The sequence below is a fragment of the Elgaria multicarinata genome, chromosome 7 (genome assembly GCF_023053635.1).
Source record: "Elgaria multicarinata webbii isolate HBS135686 ecotype San Diego chromosome 7, rElgMul1.1.pri, whole genome shotgun sequence".
NCBI lineage: Eukaryota > Metazoa > Chordata > Lepidosauria > Squamata > Anguidae > Elgaria > Elgaria multicarinata.
In genome coordinates this window covers 32,375,690-32,395,710 of record NC_086177.1, presented here as the reverse complement: position 1 = coordinate 32,395,710, position 20,021 = coordinate 32,375,690, and the positions used below count along the sequence as shown (strand labels likewise).

General features: G+C 42.0%; 1 protein-coding gene across 5 annotated transcripts in view; it reads left to right on the top strand.

Annotated features, from left to right (window-relative positions):
* The window catches only part of RREB1 (ras responsive element binding protein 1), a 150,501-nt gene that overhangs the window by 52,514 nt on the left and 77,966 nt on the right, over positions 1-20,021 (top strand). The window contains exon 1 of one of the 5 annotated variants that reach the window (XM_063130339.1): positions 13,797-13,847. The exons of the other annotated variants lie outside the window; for them this stretch is intronic. The gene's annotated coding sequence lies outside the window, so the exon portion shown is untranslated. Of the gene's footprint in view, positions 1-13,796; positions 13,848-20,021 lie in introns of those variants that run through there. 5 annotated transcript variants of the gene reach the window in all.

The following is a 20,021-nucleotide window of genomic DNA, read 5'->3' as shown; positions in this document are numbered from 1 at the left end:
AGTACATTTCATAAGGGTGTGCACCCTGGGAATTATTTTTTTTAAAGACAATCATTTACTCAATCATAAAGGACATTTTTATTCATTTATTTATTGAACACTGTAGACACTGATGCCCTCTCCGCATTCGGCTTGCCTGACTGTGGGAGGGGCATTGCAGGTGGGGAGGGGAGAATGAGGAGATGCTCCTCAAGCCCCAGCATTGGAGGGGCTTTGTGGTGGCCCTGGCCAGAGGAGGGGCTTATGAGGTGATATTACCTTAAGGCAGCTCCTGCTGGCCTCTTTGAAGCATAGCTCCCAGCAGGGTGATTCCTTTTTGCTCCTGCTGCTAAGAGCAAGAGCGTTCTGTTGGGGGAAGTGGCAGTGGAGCAGCTGGTGGGCAGCTGGAGGACCATTCCCACCGCGGCTGGATCCTCTTCTGGATCCCTACTCAAAGGCCCCCTCAATTCGATGCTTATTGCTTGAGACATTAGGGTGTGCCTGGGCACACCTGACACTCCCCTTGCGCACACCTATGTGCCTACCCTAAGGGTGGTTTGTGCATAAATGGGTGTTGGCGGGCATAATGGTTCAGTTTTGAGCCAAATTCTTGATCTTCAGTCAAATGGTGCTGAAGATAGCAAGGCAAAATGTAACCTGAGACAGGGAATGATAATAAAAGAGGCTCAAGTGCAAAGGAGAACAAGGCTCTTCCTACACCTACACGTAGAGGGAAGGAGGGGGGAGGATCTCGTGATATTCTGATGGTGAGATTCTCCCCTTAGTCCACATGCGGGTGCAACATCCCGGGAGAAAGGAGGGTGTTGCACTCACCATTTTTTAAAAAGAGATGAGCGCATGTGCACTCCAACTAAAATATGAAGTGGTGTTTTTTTAAAAAAAGCCCTGACCCCACTCCTCCGCACTCCAATCCCTCCCGGCCCGGTTCCTTCCCTCTACTGATCCCTGCTACTCGCGGGGAGGAGGGAAGAAGCCGGGACGGGTGGGTACACCTCCTGCCATCTCGGGACGATCCTGAGACCACAGGAAGAACTGGCTTTTCGCAGGGATTATTTATCACTGGGAAAACCCGTTCTTGTCCCTCCTTCCTCTCGGGAGTCCCTGTACATCATTTGGACGCACAGGGACTCGTCCGTGACCAGCCTAGATTTTCGGGCTGGTGTAGAAACGGCCTAAGGCTCCTATACCTTTTAAGAATTATGTCTTTTAAAGAAAAAAGCACTTTTCAGCAAGAACAATTCTCCTTACTATGAGGGTAAGATACATCTCCTGAAATTGCCTCATCTTATGCAGTTCTTAAAAGTGAAGCAGCCCTACGTTCCTTTGGATCTTGTCATCCCTATTAAACTTAGCTTAACATAGGCTATATTTTGACTAGCTTACAGCAGCCATTATAGAAAATTTCTGATCTTTTTGGGGAGCAGTGAGACTATCTTTCCAGTACAGCTATGTGGTGTGAAATATTGCACACATACTGAAAGATCAGGTTGTTCTCCCCGCAAACCTCCTTGGGTAGAGGTATATTTAGCTTGCAGGGTTGCGAGAGCATATGCATAATTTATATAAATATAAATTCCTTGGACTTGGAGTTTGGAATTCAGTTCATTTTCCTATTAATCTGTTAGACATGGTTAATTTGAATTTGCAGAGCTCTTTCCAATGACTTAACACAGAAGCTTATGAGTTTCTTTTGCAGGTTTGTGCCTATTTAACAAGGGTGTAACAAGTTTCTGCATTTGCATAATTCTCTTTCAATGTAAATATGTTCAGGACAGTGAGTACTAGTCCCTACCTTACATACAAGTGTATGTATTGGATGCAAAGAGGGGTGTGTGTGTGTGTGTGTGAGAGTGTGAGTGAGAGAGAGAGAGAGAGAGAGAGAGAGAGAGAGAGAGAGAGACTGGACATGTCTACACCATGCCTATATCCTGGGGTAGTCCTTGGATCATCCTTGTGCATCCACATGATGCACAGGGGATCCTGGGGGAAACCCGGGACTAGCAATGACTTCAGGATATCAGGAACCATGGAAAACACGACTTTTCTATGGTTCCATTACCATCTATGAAGCGCGGCCTTGTGGCTGCTGCTCCTGGGTTGTCTTGTCCTCCGCGTGAGTAGCGGTGACTGTAAAATGGGTATGGAGCTGCACTGTGGCAGTCATTGGGGGTGGGGAGTGGGGTCAGTTTTTCTTGCTTGCTTACCTTTGGTGCTGGGGCGCTCCTCTCGTTGTTGTTGTTTTTAAAAAATGGTGGCCACGATGTCCTTCCGGGACATTGTGCGGCTGACTAGACACCCAGGGAAGATTGCGGAAACCGTTAAGTCCGCGATCCTCGCCCTACACCCTTGTGGTGTAGACCTGCCCAGAGAGAGAGAGAAGGCAACTTCATTTTCCAAGTAATTGTTCCTCTCTGCCCTAAATTGGCTGTGTGATTTCTGTATGTGCTTGCAGAAATCTCTATGTTGGAATATTGAAAACTGAAGCTAGGGGACTGCATAGAAAACAATAAAGGCCAGGAGCTAAAATCCAGTAAATGCATTCACTGAAGATAAAAGTCTCTCGATTCCGGAAACATCATCACAGTGGTGTAATTGCCTTTATAATATGGATGTTTTGAGTTGAGGTTACATTATTCTGGGAAAATAGGTTCCCTGGGCTCATGACCCTGTTTTTAGCATATATTGGTTTCACACACATCCCTGTTCCTGCATCAAATCACATGCTTAGGTTGAAAGGTCACTCTTCCACATGGAAACTGTTTATTCTTCCCAAATAACTAAAATACCTAAGAAATCATAGTATTTCAAAAAATAAAGATTATTTGGTGGGGCTAAATTAATTTGAGCTGCCTATGCTGTATATGTTTGGTTGCAGAGTGTTAGAACATATGCAGTGTAATAAAGGCCTGCTTGTGTTTCCTGTAGCAATGTCTAGTTGTAAGCACTTGGGGGAAGCACTCAAAAGCAAAATTGAATAATTTTATCCCTTGACTGAAGAAATTCAAGAATATGAAGAAATAATAAGAAAATGACCAGTGCAGTTTCTGCACTGAGATTTAAACATTTTTAAGTGTTGCTCTGTAATGCATTTACTCATTATAAGCGTCATAGTGTTCTAGAGTTGGTTTCTCCACCCCCCCTGCTTTCAACGTCTTCACAATGATTAAGTAGCTGTTAATTACATTTAGCATTAAAAGTGCTGGTGATAATGTGCAATTCCAGTGATTCTTAAGCTAGGTAAGTACAATTGCAGCATTGGACAACAATGGGATATCTGTCCACATTTGGCACAGGGAAGGATACTTTTCTAAAAGTTACCTGGTGCTTGTCATGTCCCATTGTAAAATTTGTACATTTTCATATCTGTGTAGAACCAAGCAAACCAGTGATATATCTATAATTAGCACGCTAGTCTAGCGAAGGGGCTAAGACTGAGCAACAAATCAGGACGTCCCTGGTTCAAATTTTATTTAACAAGGTTCTTGTAAGGATTAAAGCTAGATAATGTATGTGAAATGCTGCTTTAAACTCTTGGAAGTGCTGTACAAATATTGCATATTTCTTATTTTATTATTAGAACTGTTTTACATATTTTTTTAAAAAATCTATATACCGTTTGGGGGCTTGAATCTCTTTGAATTCAATGGGATTTCAGACTATAACCTTTATAGTCAAGGAAATGACTATTTTACACGTGCTCTGAATTTTCTGTCATATTGACTGGGTTCAGACAGCACGGTATTCAACAGTGGTTTAAATAATTGGTGTTTCGTTATTGAACTCACCACGGGTTATCACGTTGTGTGGAGGTGTGTTTTTTAAACCAATGTTTGATTATTTGGCCAAAATAACCAACGCTGTGCAGAGTTGGCTATTTGAACTACCATTGGTTATCGTGTTGTGTGGAGGGCACCATTGCTTATTTACTTGGCCTCCATTGGTTATTTTGTCAGCCACAGTCGCAGGATAGAATTTTGGCAGTAATGGCTGATGGGATACTAGCAGGACGACTGAGGGGGAAGAGATGGTGGGGGATGAGTGAATCAACTCAGCATGAACTAATAGTTAACTCAACGCTGATCCTAATCCACATTATTATCATGTTGTGTGGACAGTACCCCTTAGATAAACAACTGCTGAGTTGACTATTACCCCGTAGTTGACTATCGTGTTGTCTGAACGCAGCCAGTGTGTTTAAGAAGACAAGATAAGGTACTGATCTTTCACTTAAGTTACTCCAGGGGATTGGGTAGGGTTTTACTTCATAGTCTATGGACTGATAGACACAAAGAAGTAGAACTACTATAATAATACCATTTACACACACACACACACACACACACACACACACACACGGAGAGAGAGAGAGAGAGAGAGAGAGAGCATAGTATTTTATACATTTTAGTATTTCTTACAACTTGTAAGGTAGTTGGATATTATTATCGTTGTATTGCAGATAGGGTGCTGAGGCTGACGAGCCGTGAGCTGCTTAATGAGCTCATGTCCAACAGGGAACTAGCATGTTCATAGGTTAGTCTCTTAGCCTAGTATAAATAAATTCATTAATTACTATTGTCTAATGTGTAGGTAGTTACATGATTAGTATTGTAACATTTCACCTGTGCTATTTCTTGTTACAGGAAGGGGCACCAAGAGCTAGACAATGTTTTAGGGAGGGGGCACTTAGAAGGTTGCAGGTTCAAACTCTGGTATTTTCCAGACTAGCATGACCATGGCTTGTTCATTCACATTTTACTGGGCATCCACACAATATTGCCATCCATTTGTAGTCCTCCTGTGTTTTCCCACAGTTGCTTCCATCTTTATTTGTTACCACAGAAAATCAGATTTTGAAAAGGATAGAAGAATAATGTGACTTCTACAGGTGTTAATGTCCTTAGTGCTATTGTTCTGTCTTTTAAAAAAGAGGTGTGGTTTTGATGTGACCTGTTTGGTAGATGAACCTATCATAGGTCAGCAGACATTCATTATATCCTTTGCGGTAGGTACCATTTGGTCATCCTTGTATATTTTTAAACAACCTTTTAAATGGGATTAAAAACACTTTTCGATTAAAAATATATTGGTGATAATAAAAAAAAGTGTCCACCCCAGTAGTGTTCAGCTGCATGAAAAGTTACCTCCCACGTAAAAAAAGATGGAGTAGCGGCGCTAAGGTCACTGGTGTTAACAGAACATACTGGAATGTATGCACAGAAAATGCCCACACTATCTCCTGTAGTGTGGAAAATCCATTGCAATTCCGCTTACAGCTGACAGAGAAAGAACAGTGACTTATTAGCGTTAGCAACCGTGGACCTCGAAGTGCCCGGCGTAGTAGCCAATGAGAAAAACTCCTGCCTGTGACCTTGGAGAGCGGTCCAAGTAGAACCGCGCTGTGTTAGGCAGGCCAATATTCTTGCTGAATATTCTTGCCCGTTTTAACCTGTTAAAGTTTTTAAACTTTTAAACATGTTTTTAACATGTTTAATTCTATTTCAACTTTTGTAATTTATATTTATATGATATGTTTTAATTGTACATGTTTTAATCTTGTAAACCGCCTTGAGTCCCAGTACTGGGAAAAAGGCGGGATATAAATAAATATAAATAGGCTTCATTGAAGGACAGGGCACTTCCACAAGAGAGGGAATTTCTAATCTTTCTCGGCAGTTAGAAAAAGCAAGGAGCGGCTGTGCTTTTGAGAGAGAACTGGGTGTGGTGGGAAGAACAACTCTACGAGCATAACATTTCCCCTTGGAGTTACTGAGAAGGAAACGGAGGCCGTGTGCCGCTGTGGTGGTGACAAACGCAAGTTGCACGTAGCTGTTGATTCGAAGCTTTACTTGAGAGACTATGACGGTGCTGTCTAAAAGAAGACTGGATGAGCGTTTGCTGCTGCTGCCAAATACGAACCTGTCATTTTGGCTGGAAGAGGGGGGAGGGCAGCTTTTGCCAGGCATGCTCCTACAGAAATGGGCATGGGACTGTGTGAAGAAATGGAAGGGCTGTCCTCACAGCTGTTTTTTGGAATGCTTCTCTTGTGGATGTTTCTCCGACAGTCACCGCTTCGCATTTCCTTGCAAATCCCGCTCAGGCCTAAGGGCTTGCACTCGAGATCACTTTATGTGGATTAGTTTGGCCCTTTAAGTACTTTTTAACCACACTGATTAAAAGTGTATTAAGGGTGCACTTTCCCCATGAACTCTTCTCTGTTTTTCCCGCCTTCACTTTATGATTCTATCAGTCCTGTAAATAAGTCAGTCTTGCTTTAAAAAACACACACCCAAAACCACCCAATTTTTATAATCTCAGGCACATTTTGAAGAGACAACCCTCTTTCTCTCTCTGCTACCTCGTGCTCTCTATACCTGTGCTGCCCTTGCTGGTAGATGATGCCAACTTTATAGAATCAGATAATCCATGGAGTCTAGATTATTCTCCACAGGCACTAGTTTGTGGGTGTCAAAACAGAGGGGGCCATGAGAATGTAGGAACTGGTTTAGTTAGTCAAATGTGTTGCTAAATGCTTGTCTCTTTTGTTTTCATTTTGAAACTTTTATTTCATTATCTGTTTTGACATTTTCATTAACAGACAACTATAAAAGGTGATAACAGTTATCCCTGTAGCTATGAATTGGAGGGGGACATCTGGATTTAAGCATCTGGAATTTGAATGTACATTAAGAAAGTGTCTAGGCCCTGTTGATAGAAATTTATCTGCTTTTATTACTTCATACTCATATTAAAAGCCATATTGATATCCATATCTACATTTCAAAACTGGGTTTAGTTTGCAACAGAATGTAGGGTAATAAGCTCAAATAATGGGTATATTGAAATTCAGTACATATAATGAACTCTTATTATATGTACAGATGTCTAAAAATAGTTCTGGAAACAGGGATGATGTATCCCAAATTTGGTTGGGAAACGAAAGGTGCACACAATTCTTTTCTCCCCCTCCTACACCCCAGGTTACTCAGAACAGACACAGCTCCAGAGAGATTTAAAAAAAAACCCCACTTTTTAAAAATAATAATTGGAAACTTGATCTGTGACTGTTACTTCAATTACCTTTCTGAGGTTCATTGGCTTGCTGACATGGTGTCAGCTTAATACTATTTATTTATTGTATTTATAAATGGCCTTTTCTGCCCACTGGAGCTCTCAGTTTATGAGAATGTAATAAAATGGCAGCAAAACAAAAGCAAAAACAAAACATTCTGAATAACGAGCAAAAATGATATGAAAATTCATTGGACTATCAAACTCCTGACAGTACAGCTAAGATAGGAAATTAGGCTCTCTCCTCTTTCCCCCCTTGGAAAATTAAAAATATATAATAAGTTTATTACTCCCTTAAGGGTGCCCAAAATCAACCACTTCACTTGACCTATAATAAGATTTGGCTTTGGATAGGATGATGGTATCTTTATTAGTTGTGTGTTGGGGGAAAGTGCTGCTTCTCCTGAAACGGGGTTGGACTCGATGGCCTTATAGACCCTTTCCAACTCTACTATTCTATGATTCTATGATCTTTCAAATTATTCTGTCATGCCATTAAAAGCATAGGACTCCCTTCTATTAGGGATTTGGCAACCACTCGTCTAACACACGGTTATTGGGTTATATAATCCACTGATCAAACGTGTTTCAAACTGCCTTGTTCAGCTACAGGCATGTTTTCTGTTCATATTTGTAAAGGGAAGAAAAGTGGCTCCCCCCACCCCTTTTCCACAGAAAACATGCAACTTTTGAAAGGAAAGATGCTATACCCCTAAGTAAAACTTAGGCATGTTTTGAGAGTTTGTCCCAGAGTAATTATAAGAAAGCTGAGTGGTGGTACTTTTTCTTTTTTGCCTTATATATCAAACTTCAAAGGTCTCCATCTGCTCCACATTTTAATGAAAATGTAGCTTGTAACTTGCCTTTCAAGATTCAGAGGGAGAATACAGGTAAAAGATGTTTCCCACATTCTGTGCTCGCTAAACAGGAATCCTGTAGCAGGTGCTTTGTTGATCTCCATGCTTTTGTGCATTGTTGTGTGCATTTCCATTAATGGAAGCTTTGTCTATGCATAGGCATTTTGAGGTTGAGGTACTCCACCATCCTCGAACTCCATTATTTTTCCCCAGCAACAATGACTGTGTACCAGTATCAATAATTATTTTTATTCCCGTTGCAAATTAGCCATCTTTAAGTGTATCCATGACTGATGGGTTATGTGCTGTCCCTCCCCACCACCTCTTGTTTATATAAAAGAGCTTACGGAAAGGGGATTGAGAGTGGAACAGCCTGATTCTAAATAAGTTTAGACTTCCCCAACCTGGTGCTCTCCAGATAATTTATTTTTAATTTAACATTCTTTTTAGGCTGGCTTTAACCCTCTTAAGGCAGCGTACGGGATTAAAAAACATCAACAGTATATGAATTAGTATAAATTGGCAATAAATGTACAATGAAATAATATGAAGCATTATCAAAGCAGTTTATACCAATACAATTTGTGGCCCAAAGATTATGGGAAGGCCAGTAAAAACAGGTCTGTCTTCGGAGTCTTCCTTGAAAACCTGCAGAGAAGGGGCCTTGCCAATTCCAGATATGTACTGAAAAGGCTCTCTCTGTTATACTCAACTCTCATCACTCCCCAGCCAGCAGGGCCAATGGATATGCTGGCTTGGGGTGTTAGGAGTTGTAGTCCAACACATGGCTGCTTGCATGTAGTCCATGGTTGCTTGCTTTTGCCATCATATTGTCTTGGCAGTAGAGTTGGAAAGGGCCTATAAGGCGATGTATTGCAGATGGAGTTTGCCATTGAAAGTAGTTGAGAGTGGCTCTAATGCAGGGGTGTGGATTTCCAGATGTTTTGGCCCACAACTATCATTCCTAGCTAGCATAGCTGCTGTTGAGGAATGATGGGAATTGTAGGCCAAAACATCTAGAGCACCACAAGTTACCCACCTCTGCTTTAAAGGCACAGCAGGCTTGGGAGAAGGCACAGTTTTTTACAGCATCATGTAAAATCTGTATGTCTTCCTGAAAATGTTTTCTGTCCCTTCTGAAACTTGCCTCTATGACATGGGAGCTGCAATGTGGCTTCTTCGCATGGTGCTTGGGGTAATGTTAGAGAAGCCTCCTGGGCCACATGGGAGAAGAGGACCCATCCCACATCATCTTCATGCCAGCAATGCCCCAATTTGAGGGCAGGTTATTCTGGTAGTAGGAGGAATCATGGTGTGGATATGGCATGGCATGATGCTTCTGAGGTTGCCTGAGCAGTGTGAGATGGAGGTGAAAGTAATATGAGGCTGAATCTACATATGCAGTGACTTCAGGTGAGGAACCCACAATTTTGAATGTTTCCCTGCATGGAAAAACTCTCTGCTGTGCTAGTTTTCTATTTGCAAGGAGAGGGTTGGGCTAGAACTCCCTCCCCCCCCCCCCCGATGTGGTGGTAGGTTTCCCCACTTTTACTTGCATCAGGTTATTAATGTAGGGAAATATTCAAAAGATGTATCACATTCGTCCCCCAAGTGGTCCATCTACACCAGCTTTTACCAACCTGGTATCCTCCAGATGTGTTGCACAGCAACTCCCAGCACCACCAGAGCTGGCCTGGGTTGGTGCTGGGAGTTGTAATCCAACACATCTGGAAGGTACCAGGTTGGAGAAGCCTGACCTAAAACCTCAAGGCTTGACCTCATTCTGCTGTGTGTGTAAATCTGGCCCAAGCTAAAAGGATTTGCGTATCAGTTGGTACTCCTCTTCCAGAATGTGCTTCTTGGATTTCAGTTTGTTTATTTATTTATTTATTACATTTTTATACCGCCCAATAGCCGAAGCTCTCTGGGCTCTCTGGGTTCACAACAGGTTCCCCCCTGTTTGCTTGACTGTCCGTATCTTTATGGAACTGGCGTCTCTGTGTGCATGGAGTGTGCCGCAGCAATATTTACCTTCCCTTCTACACAGCAGGAATGCTTAGAAAAAGGAATGTGGCACACCTAGAAGCTCTGAGCTGTTTCTCAGGGAAGGTTTCAAAGTTTGTTGAATGGAAATGGGATTTTCTCAAACAATCTGCTCCGTTCCTCTCCCTGGCCCGATTTTCCCCATTGTTGAGTGAGGAATATAATAACGGTTAATACTTTGGTACAGCTTTACCCAACCTGGTGCCTTCCAGATGTATTTGACTACAACTTCCACCATCCCCAGATCCCATGAAACTTGATATAGCTACCCCCAAAACAGAAGGCAACGGGAGTTGCAGGTGAACACATTTGGAGGACACTAGGTTGGGGAAGGCTGTGAGGATATGGCAGGATTCAAAGGGAGCTGCGGAGGCCTAGTAGTGCTAAAATTACAGGTAACCTTTAAAATGTTGGCTGGTTTTTGAGCACCTTTAACAGATTTCAAGCTACACTCTTGGTTGGCTTGTTTGTCAGAACTTGGCAAGTGTAGTCCTGTAGAGATCAAGTTTGTTTTCTGCACAGGGGAGCCCTTGATTCATGTTGGGAGACTGGTGTTGCTAAATGGCTGTTTGCTAATTGCCTGTGTTCATTGTAATAATGAGGTAATGGGAAAGCCCTTATGGCACCAAAATCTCATTTGACCAGGTGCTCTTGTATTGCTGATTCATCACACTTGAACATGCCATAGGTTTTTGTTTTTGTTTTGAAAAATACAAGTGGTTGGATCTACAACAGTGCGCTCCAACCCCCCCCCCCCCAAAAAAAAATATGTGGTTGGAATATTTTCATAGTTGACATCGCTTTTCTGAATTTCTGAATTTTGGTCTTTGAAATTCAGCTTGTTTGTATGTCGAGTTCCTGAAGGAAGGAGCTTCGGAATTCATAACAAGGTATTAGTCAGTGCTGTTAAATTAAATGGTTGAGCAAGCTACCCACAATTGTTGCCCTGGAGCCCTTGGCTTTACTGCATATCTGCTGCTCCTACCGCCTGTGTGTACTTTTCCGCAATGTGTGTAAATATGTTCAGTACAGGGGGAATACAGTGACCTAGGTTGGACTGCTGGAAGCCCCCAGCCCTGGGGGTGGGCAGAAGAATAGCAGTTCATCAGGCCCAGTAAAAGAAAAGAACTAGGCCTGCATGGGAAGAGAAACTGATTGTACTAAGTCTTCATCTATCGTTACTGAAATCAAATCCACCACAAGCTCTTCCTTCCTGCTTTTTAAAAACATCTGGTTCAGCTTTATTTCTGCATTATGGGAGCTAGAAACTTGTATTTTGTTTAGTAAATAAGGAAAAGAAGGTAAAGATTATCCGGGATCACTCTGGTGCACTCCAGATGGCTTGAACTACGACTCCCATCAGCCCCAGCAAAAATGGCCAGTAGTAAGGGATAATGGTAGTTGTGCTCCAAAACATCTAGAGGGCAACAGGTTGGCTACCCTTTTTTAGTAGGTTGTTGCTGTTTTAATATATAAATTTGTGCAAGGGGCACCTTCAGACATGGACATTTTGAACAGCACTGGTTCAAAGCTGGCTAAATTGTTCTCCGTGCAGAAATTTAATACAGATTTTTTAAAAAATCTGTCCTTCATCCATGCATACAATGCTTAGACTAAATGGGGTGCTAAATGGCATTGCTATTTCTGAGCCACTAGGAGTGGGAGATTGAAGTTACAAGCCCAAGTGATACCTCTGTACTGACCTTGCTGCTATTTTTATTGTCCCAGGCAGCTATCAGTGACTTGAAAAATTGGTGAAATGCAGCGTTTTGAAGTGAATAGTAAAAGATAATTGTGTCTTGGTCTTGGGCATTGGGGAGAGCAGAGACTACAGTAAAAAAAAAATACAAACTTTTTCTATTAAGAGTAAAGCTTTTGAAAAAGTCTCCTTATCTGTTCTGATTTAGTTTGTTCAGATAGATGATTCAGAGAATTTGCAAGACATCAGTGCTTTCTTCTGATGCTCTTGCAGAAATTGCCTTGGAGCGCCTTTGCTTTCAGAAAGACCAGTAGGCAAGTTAGTGACAATTTGCATACAGGACTGGATATAGGTTCCCAGATGATACACGGAGCTTACAGTAGTCAAAATGTAGTGCTGAAATTCTGTGGATGTATAGCTAGTTGAAACAATTTTATATATCGTTAGCCAAGGCTCCCATATGAATTTCATGAGATCTTACTATGTTTACATATACATTAAAAGTGCATTTCTTGTCCTCATAGCTACAGAGTTGAAAATTAAACCAATGTTGGTATATTTGTATATGCTTTGGCATTTTAGGGCCATGATTTATCCAAACCTAACAGGTATAAGACACTGAGCCAGATCATTTGGCAGAGAGCACTTTTCAATATTACAGATGTGATTTGTTATTGTAGACACGCAGGCCCATGCTTTTAGTTGAAAATCTTTCAAACTTGCACATGGTGCTGTTGTTAGGAAGCATCTACATCCTTGCCATTCATGTGACATTGTTACAATCAAGGTCACTGTTATATCTTGGGTAGCTGGTGCTGAGAATGATTTCTCATTTCAAGTGTTTCACAGCTTAGTGGGATTTGAACCCAAGTCCACAAGTTTTTTTCTGGCGAGCCATTGATAGTTTTTTGTTTTGTTTCCTTCATATTTTATAACCTGGTTGGGAGAATTACTTGAAACTGCTTCAGCATTCTGTTGTACTTAAGAATCACAAATTCTGGTAACCTGAATTACTTGTATGACTTGCATTCTGATGACACTTGTGATCAAAGTAATGAACCAATGTTAACAACATTATAAGGGTGGGGTATAAACATTTTAAAGAAATAAATTAAAGACATAAAACTGTACACAGACTATTGACATCTGTTTTATGAACAATACATTGGCTCCTGCCTATTTTTTCCTTGGCAGTAGCTCTTACTGATGGAACATTTTTTAGAAGAGAAAGAGGGGTCTCTGTGTGTGTGTGTGTGTGTGTGTGTGTGTGGTGATTTTAAAGGTTATCTCTAGGAATTTAAAGTGTGTGTAGGGTCAGCCTTCTGGCTTTGCAGTAAAATGTGTTATATGGAAAGAGGTTAAGTCTTTAAAAAGATAAATAAATGTAAAGAGCATGTCAGGTCTAAGAGCATCAGGCCTTTCCCTCAGTGAGGCCTGATGCTGTGGTGGAACATAGAGGCCTGTACAGTAACCTTGCTTGGGCAAAACTCCAAAGATGTCAATACAAGCAATATTTACATAAGTTGAACCAGCCCCTTTTAGGAAAGTATCAGGAAATCCAGCTGCCATTGCGCGGTCAGCAAAAGATAAAAACACACAGGCTGTTGTGGCGAGGGACTCCCTTGTATTGCTGGATGGCAAATTTAGGCAAAGGATAGGAGTTGTCCTGGATTGGACTGGGTACTTTCCCTTATTAATTCAAGAAGAAGCTGAACTTATGCTGACTCAGTACTGCTCTGGGGTCAGGAATTCTGGGCTTGTATTTCACTATCTCTTTAATGTGCTGGTATTGGTTGCTTTGCATAGACATTAAATGCAGGCAGCAACACACACACACACACAACATTGCTTTCCCCCTCATGCTTATCAACGGGATGTGTTTTTTTTTCTTTTAATGCCACTTCCCAGCACCTATCGTACCAACACCTTATTTTATATTTAAAGCTCTATGTTGATTATAGGCTGTCTTAATAATTAGGGATGTTTAAGCAACTGAATGGGACCACTATTTGAACGTAATCTGATCTCTATTTACTGCATCCTTCCTTCCTTCCTTCCTCTCTCTCCCTCCCCCCCCCCGCCCCAAATTCTCATCCATAGCTCTGGCGCTTCACGCAGAGGGAGAATAGGAAACTTCAGAGCATTTGTTACCAATTAAGCTGCAAGTACATTCTCAAAACGTAGGTCTCCGGAGTGGGGTGTGTGTGTGTTTTCATTATGTACATGGGTTTTGTTTTTATTTATTTTTTGGTCAATGGGCAAGATTCTAAAGGGGGGGGGGAGGAAGAGGCATCTCCCCTAATCCAGTGTGATTCCGGCTGGCGTAGCTGTTTTGTTTTGGTAAGCCAGTCAAGCAATTAGGCACTCCGGGGAATGGGGTTATCATGAACTAATCACTCCCTTGGGTGCATGAAGGTATGAAATATAGCCAGGATACAGGTTCTTGACAGCCTCCAAGTGCAGTAATCCCCAGAATGAATCCATGCTCTCTTGAGCCATCTCACTGGTATTTTAAAGCCCTTTGCTACTTTGGGGGAAAAAAGTTAACGAATAGGGTTGCCAGATCAAGGTTCTCAAAATAAGAAGGCATTGCAGAATGTTCTGTTTTCTGACATAAGCTACAGCAGTTACATTCTGTACAGGTGTCAGCATGAAAAGTCTGCTCCATTTTTAAAACAAAAGCTAGCATTTAGGAGTGATGTTGGAGAAATGGAAAAACCAGCTTTCCACTCTTAATTCTTTGTTTGGGACTCTTGTGGGATATATTATGGCTTACAGAAGAATTCCAGCTACCCGTTTTTCTTAGGTGCCTAAAAATTGTGCTGATAGCTAGGTATAATAATAATAATAATAATAATAATAATAATAATAATAATAATAATAATAATAATAATTTGGGAAATTTAATTCCAATGGCCTGAGAAATTTCATAAACCCTGAACAGGCTGGTGCTCAAAAAACTTTTTTTTAAAATTATTTTCTCCTCTGAGTTGTTTCCCTTGCCTCCATTTACATCGCAAATGGCCATGAGCAAATAGCTACTTCTCTGACCTTATGCTTAGTAGGTAACATGGGAGTTTGGTTCCTGGGAGGAGTGTGAATCTATAGCTATCCCAGCCCTCTTTGCTACTTCTGCTGTAGTTCTTCCTTGTTGCTCCTCGTTTCCTAATTTAGACATTGATCCCATGAAGTGAGCCTGTCGGCCTTGGCTTAATTCTTGATAGGTATGTTCTGCCATCTGTTTACAGCCGTTAAGATCTCACTAGCCATTTTGCCATGTCATTTTGGGAGAACTTTGTTTGGCGATGACGATTTCCTCTTTCTCCCACATCGTCTCTCATTTTAGCACCTTGTAAAGCCAGCCTTGCAAAGGAGTCCACAGAAGTGACTAACCCCCAGGCATTTTTACCAGCCTGCCCACTCACACATATCCTTTGAGTTTAGTCATTGGTGGCTTAAGAGAAAGAAAAAATACAACAAAACCAATTCACGACTTTTCTAAAACTCTCTTGCCTCATGATTTGGAGACAATTGCTCCAGGTGAGTGATTTTTGAAAAGCCAATTCTAAAATTGTTTTTCCTGTGATTCATATTTAAATGTTCTCACAAAATATATTATAAACTTGTGTTTGAATGAACTGAGGATGTTCCTGGCCATAACCTTACCTATGCTGCAAAGCCTAGATTAGAGAGAGATTAGAAAATTGGGACATACCCTGTACCTGCTGAAGAGTTGAGAAAATAATGTACTGTTAACCAAAATTGCCTGTAGGAGAAGGAATAGACATAACTGAACATACTAAGATTGTGTAGACAAATGTACTGAATTACATGGTAAGGGAGCAAAAAATATTACTTAACACTCCCACAAAGTTCAGCATGGATTATATTAGCTGCATGTATCATAATACTAACACTGCCTATAGTTATTTCAAAGCAGTAGTCCATAATTGTGAGTGTTCCATTGTCCTCTGGCAATGGTGTTGAGAAGAACTCCACCTTCCCTTCCTACTTTGAGTTGGGTTCATCCCTTTCAATTGCACTGAGCTTTGGAGGGTGCAGTATAACTAAAGGGAAGCTCCCTGCCAATGTCTCGAGGGCAGGGTCTACACTACTTCTTTATAACGGTTTATAACAGTAGTGACAACTGTTGGGGCCCAGGACACATTGCATATACAGTTTTCAAACTGTCTTCAAAGTGTCATATCCTATTTGGTGTAGATCTGGCCCAGCTTTAAGCAGGAAAGGAAAGCTGGAGCTCACTCTTTGGGCAGTGTGTGACCGAGGTCCTCTAAGTCAGTGGTCTTCAACTGGTCCAGACCTGAGACCCACTTTTGGCTCATGACCCACCAGTTGAAGACCACGAGCGCCCTTCTGACCCAGCTGGGTTAATCATCTCTACATTTGTGCTGGGCTTCCAAGGCCCTCCAAAGGGTGGAGACCTCACTGGGCCCCTTCTTCAGTTCCACGCCTGAGCAGAGAACTGTACCCTGAGCTCGCATGGAGGCTCAACACAAGGTCAGCGGCCAAGTAGCTCAGCTTTCCCCAGCGTGGCCACTGCCAGATGTGTTGGACTACAACTCCCACAATCCCCATCTCTGGCTGGAGATGTTGGGTGCTGTAGTCTCAACACATCTGGAAGGTGCCATCCTGGGGAAGGCTGAAATAGCCCAATCCTGTGCATATCTGAACTTCACCCCGTTTACGTGACAAGGATGCAATGAGGCTGCAATCCAGGGAGTGAGCCCCATTGAACACAGGGAGACTTCATTCTGCTGCAGGCTAGTGCCTTTTGTAGCCAGGCTGGCGACAGCTGAAATGACTGTGCCAAGCACCATGGCTGTTAATAGGGGTGGTGTGGTAATAGTGTGGGGCGGCTTTCTCGTCTCGTCTCTTTGTGTCACAGATGGCAAGGGAGATAAGGCCGGTGGTATTTACCCAACAAGATGTAGTTTCCATCCTTGTTCGTTCAGGGATACGGAGCTGTGAGCACTGAACTGCTTCTAGAAATGAAAGGCAATTTGGCAAGCATTTGAGTGCAGTCAAAAATAAACAAAACATGTGGACACCTTAACATTATGTTTTTAGTATAGTTTCCTACCGAAGCACCTCTTTTAAGATGGAGACTTCCGTAATACAGAAACGCCAGTCCTGGATCACTGTGAATGTTGAATACTTGATGTCAGGGAGAAGGGAAGAGTTCCTGCCTTTGACTGGAAGCAGAAGACAAGATGATGAGAGCGATAAGAGGGTGGAGAAGTGGGAGGGGTAGAGGAGAAGGTATTTGTTTAGGAGAGGCCTAGTCGCTAAAGGCCTCAGAGCAAAGAAACCCCTGCTGATAACACAGCTGAAAATAAGAGGGTCTGTTTCTGTCTTGACTTGGGAGGAGTGGCACTCTGTAATAAATGACTATGTGGCAGCTGTCTCCCAGCTTCGAGAGTCTGGCAGGACTTGATCCTGTCAGCAGAAGCAGCCAGGGCTGCAAACGCTGCTTTAAAGCAAAATTTATTGGGTCTGTAAAATAATGCCTTGCTTACAATCAACAATATTCTGATTGTGGAATCAGGCTTGCTGTGGGCGCATGTGTGTCTGTGAGTGCGTGTTTTAGAAGTTAGGGGAATAAAATCTTCTTCTTTTTTTGCTTGCCTCTGCTAAAAAGTGAACAAATCATCACCACCTGAGGGCCTAATCCACGTGGTTTTGGAGTCGGTGGCAAAGCATTTTTGTGGGTTGGTGTTTGGTGTTGTTGAATAAGTCTGTATTGTGTCTTTTTTCTTAAAACCAATATTAATTGGATTTCATGTTTGATCCTAAAAAGAATAAAGTGCTGAGCAGCCTTTATTCATAAAAGATTGAACCAGTAATACCCCCCTTTCCTTTTAGGACATATGTGACACCTAAGAACCAGCTAAGTGTAAACTGGTATTGGTTGGTTCCTTGCATGCTATTTTTCCTTTCCCCAAAGTTCCATTTGCCTCTTACTTAGCAGCCTCTTAGCCATGGCCCAACAGAAGAAGTGCATTGTGGGATGTTGTTTTCATGATGCACCAGTATTGTTTCTTGCAGTGATTTGTAGATTGGGCAGGGCTGGTGGGAAGCGGGGCACAGTAGAAGCAAAGCGGGAATTTCAAATGTAAAATAAGACGCAAAGAAGCTCTTGACTTCAAAATCAACAAATAGTGAATGAAAAATTCGTGAGGCATGCTAGAATTCCATAACTAAAAGTCCACAGTTGTCAAAGCATGAAGTTAGACGCTCCAAGGAGCTGTGAGGAGTTCCTGTAGGAAAGGGTGAACTTTTCCTTCATTCCAATTAGCCCAATGTTTTTGTCTCTCGACTGAGTCAAATATTGGATCAGTGACTACTGCCATATGAGTAGTTTGTGGTTAGCCATGGGTCACTTCTAGGCTATGTGTAGCTATTAGGCAGGAGAGAAGATTTTTTGGAGGCTTATATTGTGAATAAACTTGTCAAGGTTTGGGGAAACTGCTGCTTTGTGATAGTTTGCATTTATGCATAAGTGCCTTGGAATTATTTCCATTGGGGAAATGATGGAAGGATTTGTTGCTAAAAAGACAGAAAAATCCCTGAGGTAGGTCATGACCAGTGCAACCTTGCAGAGGGAGCATCATTCCACTGCTTCCTGTGCTTGAACCATAATGATTAAATCCTCTCCTATCCCCAACCTGTTTCTCTCTTTCTGCTGCCTGAACAAACAAACTGAACATGGCCAGTTAGTGAAAAAATAACAACATCCCAAAGTTAGAAGAGAAACGGCTTCATAAATCTACACCTTCCAGATTAGCTTTGAGCCATTTCCTTTTCAAAGTGGGGAGGGAAGCACATCTAGCCCTGAAGAGGAACAGAGTAAATTTGTTCTTCACAACTTTTAAGAGCTGATGTGCTTTTCCACCCCTGCTTGCCAGGCCCATAAGCCTGGGCTGTGAAGGGAGATTCCCTGCCTTCCCTCCCAACTAACAGGTGCAAGGAGCAAATGCCCACAGAGAGTTCTGACATCATTGGATTGTAGCTTTTCCTTCATCGCGGCATTACGGCTTCTCTGGTTTCCACTGTGCCTTAATAAGAACAGTCAGGTTGATTGTCCCTTGCCTGTTCATCATGTTGCATGTCTAAGCATCTGCATGACCAATTGACGGGGCGCAAAAGTCTCTAGTGTGCAAACTGGTATCTGAAAACAAATAATTGCAGCAGGCCTCGTAATTAGATTGCCTGCTGCAGTCCCAGATTGTCTGTCCACACGTTTCATTCAACATATTGCTGGGTTTGGTTTGGTTTGTTTTTAAAGAGCCAGCTGCTGCAGCAGCTAGCATTGCGATACTGTTCATTCGGTTATGCTTCCTACTGCTGCTTTATTCTCTTGTCATGTACATTGGCCACTTTCCCTCGGGAATTAATACTTCTTTAATTGCATAAACTAGCATTGAAAGCTTACACCCTGCATTTTAAGGGTACGTATACAAGATGGAGACATTCAAGATAAGAGACTTTCTTAACATCTGCTAAAGGAAGATTTTAGAGACTCGAAAGCTTCTATCTCACGTCAATCCAGGATACAGAATTGTTTGTCTTCTATATTGTCTAGCTATCTCGGTTAAACAGACACTGACCTTTTGTGGGTTTCAAAATCTTCCACTTCTTTATTTTCTTCCCTAGTTTCTGAAATTGGGCTAACTTATGCAAAAATAATAATAAGAACATCTGGATGGTAAACTTGGCTTATATTTTATTAAAATGAATTATTTTGGTAAGAGGACAAAGAAATCAACTGTATGCACACTCAAAAAGTTCCCTGATAATTAGAAACTGCAGTTTGGTGGGTTTTTAAAAAAACCAACAACACACAATTGAGTTTCTTGGAAACCAGATTATTCACCAGGTTCTGTGCAGTATAATTACACATGTGCAGAACATGCTTAGTCTTTACTTTAAAACATGCACACGTGTGTGCACGCATCCTCACACGCAAATATGCCCATACCCACAAATATCCCATGAGCTCAGAGTGGAAAATAATTTGTTAAAATACAGTAGACTTTTGCACCCCAGCAAAACAGCTTTCACCCATTGCACCCTTTGCTTTGCATCTTCCCTCCACTTTCCTTTAACCCTGGTTTTGGCTTCAAACCCTCTCTCTCCTCTGCATTCACCACTCAAGTCATTGGAGCTGAGTGGCGGAAACAGCTGCAAACCTTTGCGTGCTGCTAGGTTTTTTTAGCACCAAAGATCCCAAGAAGGCGCTACTCACAACTCAGATGACTCCAGATGGATGGGAACGTTGTATTGAGAACGAGGGACTCAGTAATGGTATTGAGGATTAGAACGGCAGATGTAAA